The following is a 12989-nucleotide window of genomic DNA, read 5'->3' on the forward strand; positions in this document are numbered from 1 at the left end:
GCTTCAATGTTATTGTGTAAAAAAAATAAAATCAGAGATGAATGGGGGGAAGGAGGAGACAGAACATGCCAAAATACTGGAGTCCAAGTTAATGACTCAATTATAGCAGCAATTAAATAAAAGTTGGGGGATTATTTTATCAAAATAATGGAGGGGGAAATTTCACTGCTCTCATACCAGGCCTGGTGTTATCTCTGCTGACCTGGTAGCTGATTGATATCTAGCAGACTGTGACAAAAAAAACACACAACAGAGGATGTGAACATTTAAGGACTGCTTGGATCACTTTAGCTCTCAGCTTTCATTCTCTGAACCTTTAAGATCAGTTCACTGCTTGTATGACATGTGCCTGCTTCCCAGAGGCTGTTAATTTGTGTTCACTGACAAAACGTAAGTGGCTGAGGGTAAGGGCTGCCCGCTAAATAACCAAAATGAAATGTAAAAGGGGTTATTAGGAGAAGGGTCAAAAGAAAAATGTCGGCAAGTGGGGTGTCATTATGCAGAGGTATACTTAATGGACCTGATAATAGAACCACATTTTAGAAAGCAACTCAAGCAGCAATGCTCTTATTGGCAGCACATGGAGCTGCACCCCCCGTCCTGGAAACAACCAACAGCAAGCTACACTTCATTTGTTTTTAAAAAATCCTATATCCTATATTCATTAAGACTGGGCAACAGCAGCAACACAAGGAGTCATAACTAAAGGACAAAGACTAATCTACCACAACAAACTTTAACATAATGTCTACATGATTAGATATGAACTGACATATGAAGTCTAATGTGTTTACAGATATCTACAGTTCTGAATGGGACATTTGAGAAACATTTCAATAATCAAACTTAACTGTGAACTGATAAGTTAATGATAACCACAGGACCAGTGTTTCTAGTAAACTTCCAAATATTTACCACAGATTAATTACATTTTTTATGTTAAGGAATATATGTATTTTTTTACATTTTACAGTCTTGTTTCCTGATTTGAACACTTGACTCAGTAATGTGTCTTTACATTGAATAATTAGACTCAGATGCTGCCTACATCTGAAACAGTGATAAGTGGTCAAATCCCTCCACTTTACCAGCAAGAGGACCCTCGATATCTGTGACAGGAAATGCACGATGAAGTGTCTAAATATGCCACAGCAATTATTAGCGGAGTGTGTGAGGTGAAAACAGATATGTTATTGTCTTCTCCAGCTTTCTGCAGGCGAGCACAGTGCTGGAGCATTCCAGATAAGACAGTCAGCGTTTGGGTGGAGGGTGGGAGCGGTGGGTGGAGGGTGGGAGAGGTGGGTGAAGAGACTGCTACCTATTTTTCAATGTCCGCATAGCCTCTAGGTTGGCAAGAAGCACACATTGTAGCTCTGCATTACAATGACAGAGTGGGAGCTTCCTGATAAGTACTATCTCTCCTGCTCTCCCCTCTAGGGCTGTGTACAGCTTCATTCCCATGATGGGTTCTCCATGCAGCGGCTGCCAACGTTGGTCTCAAGTAAAGTGCGATAATTTAAAACATTTATTCAAATCATATTTGTCTCTATTTTTTACTTTGTGCAGTTATTTTCATATTAATGTTGTACAAATCAACTGAACAACTCGGCACGCTTGCAACTGATTTTCCTTCCATGTGTTACAAGTGTTCCACATGAGGTGGAGAGAAACACATATAAAACTAAAATGAAGCAGAGGCTATGAATTAGCAAAAAAACAGGGGAAAAAAATCTAAAACCAAATCAATGTTGTTGATCAAAAGCTGCTGTAACATGAGCCTCAACTAGATTTTTTTAACAAAAAGCCAGATGAAAGGTAAGAGAGAAAAACATTTAACCCTGAATTAAAAGGTATGAGTATGCTTCAGAGTTTTTCCAACAGTTCCTAATGAAATCTGTTCATTCACAGACAGGCAGCTGTTTTTATCTGCACTCAACTGGCTGCAAAAATCTTCTATATATATATTTCTTCATCTAGTGACAACATGGATGTGTATCAGTCTTAAATAGTGTGATGGTGTTGCCAGCGATGAGAGGATGTAGCCATAGTATCAGGGTAGGTGACTCTGGTTGCTCAGCTTTTAACACCATCTGTTCTCCAGCACAGGCTGAGCTTCACACTGTTAAATGACAGTTGCCATCTAAGGGGACTTATAGTAGTTAACATTTAACAGATATAAGCACACAGTTTGACTGACCATCTAAGCCTTGTTTACATCATGCACACTAAGTCTGCTATAACTCCTACCTGCACAGGATTATAGCGGCCACAAGCTGCTATGGTACTACCAACCAAAGATCATTCAAATCCTAGTGTAACCTATGAACAATAAATAATCCCACAAGAACTGATTATTTTGCCCACTTGAGGAGAAAGGAATCAAACTGTAAGCTAGCCGGTCAATAAAAGTAGTGCAGTTGTCCCTCCTATATACTATGTTTATTTGCTATTTTTTGGTGTGTGTTGAGCTTTTTTTTGTCAAAGATGGCTCCCTGCTGTGGCTCAGGATTATGACATTAAGAGCACAAGCTCAACTTTTGAGAGTTGGAACATTCAACAGAACCACTTCTTTTCTCAAAGCTGGCCACCAATACATCAAACATTTACTTTAAAGTGCTGTTCAAATGTGGAGTCAAAAAAACTCAGTTGGCATGGCCATTAACACTTTAGACAGCATGTCTACAAACAGTAGTGTGTTTATTTGTGCAGCCACTCTGAGCATTTGTAGTTGAAAATCTCTGAACTGCACCGTCATTAAAGTCCTCCTCATGTAAGCAGCCATACATTACGGGGGTGGATTCTATGTTATGTGGTGATGTGGTGCACTCCCTGCTGGTGCCTGTGTGTCAGAAGAATAAGAGGCAGCAACCCCACTGTGGTTTATAATCACAAGCTGAATAAATATCACCTCCTTATTTGAATGACACACCAAACACCTGAAGGTGGTCAATGGTCAAGCCAGCAATGGAAGAGCAGACAGAAGCACCTAAACATCAACTCTCCACTGCAGCATATGTCCCTGTGACAAAGACCTGAGCACCTCCACAGATTGCACTATACTCACAGTGCTTGTTGGTGAACTACAGCCAGCCAGCTGGGAGCATGCTAGTCGTAGTCATTCATGATAGTGCTGCTTTTTGTGTTCCTGTTTGTGGTGCACTGTTGTTACTCCTTTTTTCATCTTGGCATGCTCATACAGTACATTCAGAAATATCTGTGCCGTGGACTTCTGTCTCCATGCCAACTGTGTACGAGTCATTCCTCTCTTTGTGAAACAACAGGAGTGGGTTAAAAATGTGGATGGAGCAGCAAAGTTAATAAGCGACTTCATCATCTTGTGTTTTGGACTTTGGCTGGCTCTTAATCTAGTGACAGCAGTTTCATTGAAACAAATAGACTTTGCTGTGAATTGAGGTGACTGTTCCTTTATACTGAGGAGAATGGCTTTTTTTCTACTACCATCATTTTTTTTCATTTCTCTTTCAAATCACTTCCTTTCAGTTTTTCTATTTAAAGTATCAGCCTTCACCACAAAAATACAAAGGGGGAATTTAATCGTCTTTTAATAGTATGGGCTTAATATGAATGTCTGACCAAAGTCTTATGCAACAGCCAAGTGCCACAGGGATTAAACTAAGGCTAATGATGATGACTGATCTTTGTCTCTGCCTCAAACAGTGAAGAAATATGTGCATTTCTTTGACCTCCCCTCCTGCATGTCTGTCTCCATTCCGTTCCAATTCCCTAAACAGACTCGCCTCTAGTCATTATGATTCATTGAAACAGTAAATAAAATCTCCTTCCATGGCCACTGATGTAAATGACTGCTTAAATGTGTGCATTTGCATAATAGCAGCCATGCATCAGCTGACATGCACTTGGTACCAGTGAATTATGAATCTGATCAGTGCCATTTCCTATTTGTATGATTTAAGCAAAATGGCTGAAACTGTCGTCCTGAATAATCCTGCAGCGTTTGAGTGACAGCTCTGCTATGCTGGAAACCAGTCATAAAATTGTTCTAAAATATCAGCACTGCTCTGGGGACACTAAATTCATCATGCTTTCTTCATAAAGTAGACTTAATGGTGCAAAAAAGATTAAACTTTTCTAAGGAGAAAATGGACTTTTGATAATTATAGGGCAATATAAGGGGGCTCTCTCTCTGCCGTGTCCATGTCACTCTGTGTCTCCTTCAAACTCACTTGTCCTACGTTGTTGTCCCTTCCTCTGCTCCCACTTCCAGAAAATCAGCAGGACTCAGATACTAAAGTTGCAAAAGGTCTAGCAATCTGTCAGTGAGTCCAGTGGCCACAAGGCAGCTGAAATTGGACTTGGTTGGAACGGCAGTGGAGGTCAAAAATTGATAGGGAATGACAGTAAGTGTCTAGAGGGGAGTCATTTTTAGATTGGTTTTCCCTCTTTAGAGTGGGTGGGAGGAAAGGACAGGGTGGGGTTCAATTTTTGCCTCATACTGGAGACAAAATCAATTAACAGTCCAATTGTTCCCATAGAATTCTCATTCAGCCAGCTTGCAGTGAGGACATACAGTCCCCCAGTATGAAGCTGATGATAGCACATGCTGTTACAGGCCACATATAAAACATACAGGCAGCACATATTGTGCCCAGCCTGCAGAGAAAAGGCTTGATGTCTCTGACATAATAACTGTAATTTAGACACATTATGTGTATGTTCAGCTCCGAGCATCACCATGTAATATCCCATCTGACTACATCAGCCCCTTAAATCGAGTCCAGCTTCCTTTAGCATGAAGAATGTCACATTTAATGACAGGAAAATAAAGCAATGCAGCGCTGGCGAGTCTCTAACATCCTTTTCCTGCTTAGATGAATGTTTGTGTGTATAGTATTGTCTGCTGTGTGAGTGCTGAGCATACTGTAGCACAGTTGCATGAGACAAAAGGAACAACCCAAATCAGGAATGTGTTAAATAAGAAGGGAATAAAGGAGCAGTCAGGGTCAAGAATGTGAGCAGCAAGGGCTTTCATGAAGCAAGGCAACAGCCCACATCCTCTTATTTGTTTTGGGCTTGGCAACTCATCGTTGCTCTGTTTGAATAATACTGATTCTCTCTAATATCCATATGGTACCATGCTGGGGTGAGATCTTAACCCTTCGCAATACTCTTTTGAACGGACTGACAATAAATTGTCGATTTTGGAGTGCCTATGCCAATGTGATTGAGTTTGTCGACAGATTATTTTAATCACTCTTTTGTGGTCAAATAATGAACATTATAGCATAAACACAATCAGTTCACTGAACACTGCCATGTCAGACTCTAGTATTACTTATTTATAAGTCATATACAACACCAAAAATATATGCCTTGTATTCTGCAACTATACAACAATGCTATTTGCCTATTCTTGCTTGATGGTATTTGTGGTATTTTGTCTCTGTTTCTGTTTCCTCCACAGTTACCAGCCAGACTATAAAATCCATGAAGATCAGCAGTGTTATTCCAAAGGAAACTACATGGAAGAGAGCCTTTGGGCTAATGCACCCAGTCCTCTCTAATGATTAGACCCAAGGAAACACATCAACCTCACAGATTTATCCGCAATATGTTAGACAGTCAGCACAGATGAATATGAATGCTTTTAAAAGACACTGAGTTGGTTATTCCAATTTATTTAATGTACTACTTGATGGGAAGAAATTCTCTTACACAACAACACACTTAGATGCTAGCAGAAGAAATAAAAAATATGCATGATGAGGTAATGATTAGTGTTTGCTTGTTACAGCCATGTGCACAAACACCCCCATTATCTGACCTTTCATTTCTAAAAGAATCTGTCAATATAGTTAATCCAATCAACATTATATTAACAGCTTTACACTCACTAAGGTGTTTTGCAAAGCCTGAACCCCCAGAGCAAGCAGTTAAGGAACCGGCAAAGAAACTCACAAACCCAGATTCAGATGCATCAAATGCTCATCATCTGATGAAGGAAAGATGGAGTACAAAACTTTTAATTAGCAAACACTCTGGTCCACAAACACACTCTGCACTGTGGCTGATCTGTGCCAAACCATTACAAACAATTTCCCACTGCTAATACAGCCTCTATATATAAAGTGTAAGGAACCTCTGTCATCCCTGCACATACACTGATGAGTTCCTTTTAATGTGATTACACCTGGTTGCCTGTCATTTATTATTTAAACAGAGAGTGATGGTCACAGGTGCAAATGAGGCATTCAAAATCAACCAGAAGGGCAGCAAAGGTGACATGCGTCACTTTCACATGCGAGTGAAAGCATAGTGTTCACACTTTGCCTTCTGATCCGGCACACATCATTCAGGGCAGATTCCCCAAATATATTTCATACAGCCTTTCATCTCAAATGAGCGGCTGGAGTCATTAATAAAACTCAAGAGTGCCTGTCTGTCTCTCTGTCTCTCACACACTCATTTTTATGGACCATTGATAGCAAATTCATCAGTTGCTCGTGACGGTTGTAACGCCTAAGCTCTGACTGATGAAGGCTGCCTGCAGTGTCTGCTCTGTCTGGCAGTACTTTGCTCTGGATTAGCTAGTCAATTCTCATGAGCAGAACAATCTTCCTGCGTTGCCTGAGGAGATGACGGGGTCACGGCTGATGAAAACAGAAAAAAAGGGAAAAAAAAACACACCTGCCTCGGGCCACTCCATCATCGAAATCAGACTTTAATATTCTGTTTTAACTGAGACAATGATGAAGACATATTGAATTTCATCATAACACATCAGGGGATATATTGCTGTTTATTGATGAGCATGCATGCATGGAGGGTAAACCTCCAGTCTCCATGGGCCAGTCTCATTTAAACTCATGATCTCAGACTTAAAGATTATGTATGAAGAGGTCACTGAAGCTTACAACATAGTATACAAACGTATGGGACCATTCAGCCAACAATAGGTGAGGATAAGACCAACTTTACTTTGTGTTGACATTTCATCTTGCATGATTTAATACTTTACCTAAACAAACCACTAACTTTATATCATAGGATCTTAGGCTGTCAAACTCATCAACAAATTCATCACTTAAGGTATTTAAATGATACGTCACTCACTGCATGACTCCCTCCTTTCTAGTCAGCCAGTGTCGATCAAGTGGTCTCTGCTTTAACATCACAGAATCTGACATCCACATGCTGGCAAGCCTATTTCATGCTTCAGGTCCTTGGAGTAATGGGGGTGAACTAGTGTGAGAGTGGGGGTTAGAACAGAGCTCAACAGCGAGCAAAAAAAACAACAAAAAAACAAATGATGGGATTGAAAGATAGGCAGTAATCTCAGCCACATTCCACCAGCATCTCTGTGGATATTATCAGTAACACTGGCAAGAACATGCACTTCTCACATAAATGCCAACAGATTATCTTAAACATGCAGCTACTACACTGTAGTTACATGGGAAAAAATACAGATTTGCATTTTTTTGACTTTTCTCTTATGGACTGAGATTTAAGTCCAGCTTCAGTTTGGTGCTCTTTCACAGAATTACATAAGCGACCCTCTTTTTTTCACAGTCCGTACTGGCATTGAATTGACAGTAATCCATCAGAACAATGCATTTGTTTTAAAGGCTACAGCCATGTCTGAAGTGAAAATCATAAACAGTGAGATTACTGTCCCTCTGAGGCTGCAGATGGACAGATACACTAGAAGCTTTTTCAAATTCTTCGTCATGGAGATTAAGAGCAGAGTCTCCAGAGAAGTGGGGTAAGGTCACAAAGGGGTGAAGGCTTGGATGGCAAATAAGATAAGTGGTAGATAGAAGGAGGAATTGATGGAGCCATTAAATACTGCACCGAACAAAATGGCAACCCTTCCATAGGTATTCACTAAAAGTGCAAGTTAGCAACTATCCGCCCCACGCTATTTTCAGCCTCCTGTTTTTTTGTATTAGGCATTCAGGAAGAAAACAAATGCTGTACAACAGCCAATTGTAGGATAGAGTAACTGTAAAAATGTGCACTATTTGCTTTTTTTGGGGGGGGGGGGGGTAACTAATTATGAGCACACTACAGTCTAAGTTGGCGAGCTAATGAACTGGGCTTTGCGAAGGTGTTTTTGCTAGATACTGTTTGTGGTTTTATTCTGGTCAGCTCATACCAGACATGATGAGAATGCTAATTGGTTGCACTGAGCCATGCAATAATAACAGCCATGGCTATGCTTGATGAGCTGAGCTGCTATTATACTCATGTCATTCATTTAGTCATTGCACAGCATCTAGCTATCAATGTGTCAGGAGTTTTGCACAGTTTTTCCCTAATGCTCTTTTTCTGGTGTGTGTTGTTAACACTGTGCTATTAAGTGTACCTAATTTTCCCTGGGTGCCTAAGCATATTGCAAACATATTAACAAATTTTTTTTTCTCAGGGTTTTGTTGTGCATAAGTGGGTGCCAAGTAGATAACAATGCAGCACTTTTTTATGCAACAAGGGCAATAAACAAGGTCTGTGGAGAAGAGAAGAAGTCTGTAAGTGTGACCAGAGCTGTCTAGAAACATATTCAGATTCTGTTAACTGCATGGACAGATGTGCTGAGACAGGTAGCTAAGAGGTGTCTGGATATGTGCCAATGCTTGTATGACAGAGCAGGTGTGAAGAGTGTGTGTAAGTGTGTGTGCATACAGCTGAATGAATGACCTTCTGTGCCATAGGCTAACAGTGTTGTTATTAATAGTTTGGGCCAAATGAGAGAGCAGACACTGTGTCACCATGGATATTTCATCAAACTCCAAACACATAAAAAGCCACTTGCATGCGGCGGCCCCAACTACTGTGATAAAACCCTGCAATCTTTCACATTAACCACACACATAAACAAAACATCACCTGACTGTATTATGCCAGGATGAAAATTGGCAGCGAAGTTAGAATATGGAAGTGCCAAAACGATCCTCAGTCAGATTCTAGGACTGAAATGTTGACAAGAGTTGCATTTGTTCAGTTTTCAAAATGAGACAAGCCTTTGCTGACAGCTTCATTAAATAAAGCTACAAGATTGAAAAGACTGTCACTGCAAATGTGAGTTACCTTTTAGGTGACTTACAAAGAGCAGGTTCTGTCATTTGCCCATGTATATTTGATGAACTGCAGAGGGAAGGAGACTGTCTGAAGTCTGCTCCCAACAGGGAGATGAATTTGATTTGTGACAGTGACAAAGTAAGCAGCAAAATTAATCATTGCTTTTGCTTTAGAGTAAATGTAATTAGGCACAGAGGTGTTCAAACAGAGGGATAGATGGAACACAATAAAGGCCCCAATCAGTCCACTGAAATAGAAATTTACTTCACGCTCTCCGAAAGTGGTAAAGCTGTCGTACTGCAGCTCATGATTATTATAGTTGCTTTTCCATTATCCCTGACTTGATTCTGACAGGCAGCTGATTATCTGTAACTTGTTCTAAATTGTCATCCGTGTCTGCCACAACTAAAGAAACCAGCAAGCACCTGAAGGAGCCTGCAGGAGCTGCACTCACCTGCGGCACGCTGAAAAAGGCCAATTACACAACTAGGGCTTGCAATCAGCTGCTCTCACAATTATGCTGTCAAACTACGGCAACAGGAAACTCAAGCAGGCACGTGTACATGCATGTATGAAGTGATTGCCATGTATTCAGGCATTTGAAGGCATATCCATGACCTGAATTTCTGTGGGATGGTAACCAGTAGGGACTGTTGTTTTACAGTGTGGTTAATATAAGGTGTTAATCTACTGGGTGAAGCCACTCATGACACCATGTCACTCCTCTGTCTCAACTGTGGGACATAAGGCAGCAGTGTAATCTGGAATAAATTAGATGACGGTGGTTGACTGGCAGTCCTGGCAGAAACACAGTGAATGTCACTTCTCTGTTATTCCGCTTGGAAATCATCAACAGCTATGATTATATATAATCTGTTGCTATGGTTACAAGCAATAATGGCTGCATGACTAATGTTGACCAATTCGAGTTTGCAACAACAGACCACAAATTACCTAAGTGGTAATCACAGAGCTTGTCAGAGAAATGTAAGACAGGGAGGGAAGTAACTGAGCACAATTACAAATACACAACCACACCTGTGATAGTAAGGTTTAAGTAAAGACCACCATCCACAGCCTTCAGGTGTTTTTGCTTTAAACACACTAAGTGTCACGACCACACCTCCAGGTAAGCTTAAAAGATTTACATGACATACCTGCAAAACTCATCATGACCAGTTTACATCACATTTGATTAGAAGAGAACAGGCAGAGAGCACAGAGAAATGTCTGCCATCATATGAACTTTTACTTCTGTGTTAGGGCTTTCTTTAGTCCAAGGTTGAAAGGAGGGTCAACAACCAGTGTACACATGGAATGCAGGTATTTTGAGGCCAAACAGCAGAGACAGATATCTGAAGTTCGCCTCACAATTGCAACACTTCTCAGCTTATGTAAGCTTATGTATGCTTTTCAGTTAAAAAGTCGGAAACCACTCCGGCTAATGCAGCGAAACAAGTGGTATGTGAATCTAAGATGTTCATTCAGATTAAAAACTGCAGCGTGACCACCCCAGACCACAGTGTTTACATTACAAACACAAGATATTGACTTTACATGACCACAAAACACAGCTGTTTGGGGACAAACTTTACTGGAGAGTGAAAACAACACCAGTACTGTCCCGAGACAGCACTGTTCTCAAATGTAGTCATTGTCTGCACTTAAATCTTCCTACAAGCAGCCATTCTTTGCAGTTTTGTCGAGGAAAAAGGCTCATTAATGGTGGACTGTCAGTTCCCATGTTTACACAATAACAGCTGAGGTCAGTGCAGGTTAAAGTCTCCCAACGGCTCTACACTCGAACAGGTGACGGACTGGGTGACTCACTACAAGATATGACACCTGCCAACATGTCAACATGATGCTTTTCAGGTTAAAAAGCAGACAAATCTCCTCTCCTGGGAGCTTCAGTTCAGACAGACACTGAAAAGAAGCCTTTTCAAGAAGAAGCTCCTTTCACCGTGAAACCTTTGAAAGTGAAAGACTGCTGCACTTGTTTCCACTCACCAGACTTCACTTGCTCCCCTTCTGACTTCATCCCCTCCTCTGAGGGGTGTTTTCCAGAGGATTCCAGGATCTGTCAGTGTGTGCTGGACACTTCCAGGACAGATAGAAGGACAGAAACCACCCCCCCAAATAAATCCTTGTTTCTGAAGCAGCCCTCACTCAAACCATTCCCATTTTCACTTTAATCCGACCAAAATCAGGCTCAGCTGGCACCAGGAAATGCATCCAGGAGCTATCGCTGTGTCTTTCCCGCTGAGACTGTACCTGTTCAAGGCAACTCCTGCGAGCTGAATAATACAGTACACTTGGCCCCTCCCCCTCCAAATAGTTTACTAGGTAAAGAGGGAGGAGGAGGAGCTCAGTGGGGGCTGTCACTATGATTTTCCCACATTACTCAAACAGGCAGCTTTGAGCACACACATGCACCAATGAGGAAAGGAGTGAAGCCAAGGTGTGGGCTTACAAGCAGGTGGGTGTCGATGTGTGTGTAGTCTAATATCAGCAGGCTGCAATGCAACAGGTCTGCCAGCTGCTGGCTCGCCTGAGGCTCTGAGGCCTAAGTAAGCTAATACCTTTAAAATAACTAGGAAAACCCTTAGCACCATTAAAATGAACACCGCTGCGGGAAACGCTCGCTACTTATTACTTATATACTTTTTTGAATTTGAATTTGATTTGATGTTTGATGGACACGTTTTTGAGCATTCCTTTTCTACTGTAACATATAAGGGCTATGTACCAAGTAAAGTAGGAGCCCAGGCAGTGCAATAATGCATGGATTTAGAGCTAAAAAACATGGGAGACACACAGGATATTGTCATCATTTAGTGGATTAAAGTCCAAGTTCCTTTAAAATCATCCTGGATATGTTTACAGTTCATTGTAAAAGGAATCTTCTAAAGCTTTCTGCATTTTTTTTTAATTTCAATCCTTTTAATGTCTCTGGTTGGCATGGAAGCCAAACAAACTCAGTCTCAGTACAGACACAGGTATGTGCTGTTTGTTTACACAAGTTGTGTATGCATGTTTTGTTGTCTTTTAATCTCAGCCACCCTCAGCAGTGACATGTTGTTCAGGCAAGCAAGTGAATGGAGAATTGATAATGTGCCAGTAGTCGGGCAGAAGATGTTACAGAAAGGTGATAAGCTTATACAATAATTAAGATATATTCATGTGTCTGCAGGGACAAAGATAAAACCTTTTTGAATGAGCAGAGTGATGACTCAGACCATAAATGTAAATCCTACAATTAAAGTGCACGAAGAGAATTAGTCATAAAAAGGACAAAACAGCAGAATAAAAGACTCATCAGAGACTGATTAATTGTATCTTAAAGTTAGTTCCCCTTTGTTCCTGGAAGAATTAGGAATAACGCAGCGAGCAGACAGAAATGACACAAATTTTATTCCCATCTCACACTTCCATACTCAAACGTTTCTGTAAAGGTTACAGTCTATGCTCTTCACAATGAAAAGTCTAATATTTACATATTTGTTGCCATCCTAGATCTATCTGACTACGGCACATGTAAAAGTGTCGTTTGGACTGGGACTCATCACCATGTTAGCTACTAATTTGGTGAAGGGGTGGGACAGTTTTACTGTGAAAAACATTGTTTATGTTGTAAATGAAGCTATTAGAACCCAAAACATGTTGTTTTTTTCTTAACCTAACCAACTCAAACTGTACCACATAAAATGTGATGTTTGTGAGGAGCCAGGATGCTGTTTAAAGACAGTAAGAGATGTGCCTCAGCCCCCTGTGTGAAAGTCTGGCTTGTTATCTGTTATCAGGCTTGTTGTGTATGAGACACATGGCCGGATCACTTCAGTGTGACTGCTGGATTTTTTTGTTGTTTAGGGAATCCAGCCAAACAAGGTGTTTTTTTTTCAGAGTGGTGATCCCTACTGACCATTTTCCAC

The 12989-nt window shown here is 40.8% G+C and overlaps 1 protein-coding gene across 2 annotated transcripts in view; it reads right to left on the reverse strand.

The window, feature by feature from the left end:
- The window catches only part of LOC114438964 (kazrin-like), an 80371-nt gene that overhangs the window by 15496 nt on the left and 51886 nt on the right, over positions 1–12989 (reverse strand). The gene's annotated exons all lie outside the window — the stretch shown is intronic.

Source organism: Parambassis ranga, chromosome 7, assembly GCF_900634625.1.
Source record: "Parambassis ranga chromosome 7, fParRan2.1, whole genome shotgun sequence".
Lineage (NCBI taxonomy): Eukaryota > Metazoa > Chordata > Actinopteri > Ambassidae > Parambassis > Parambassis ranga.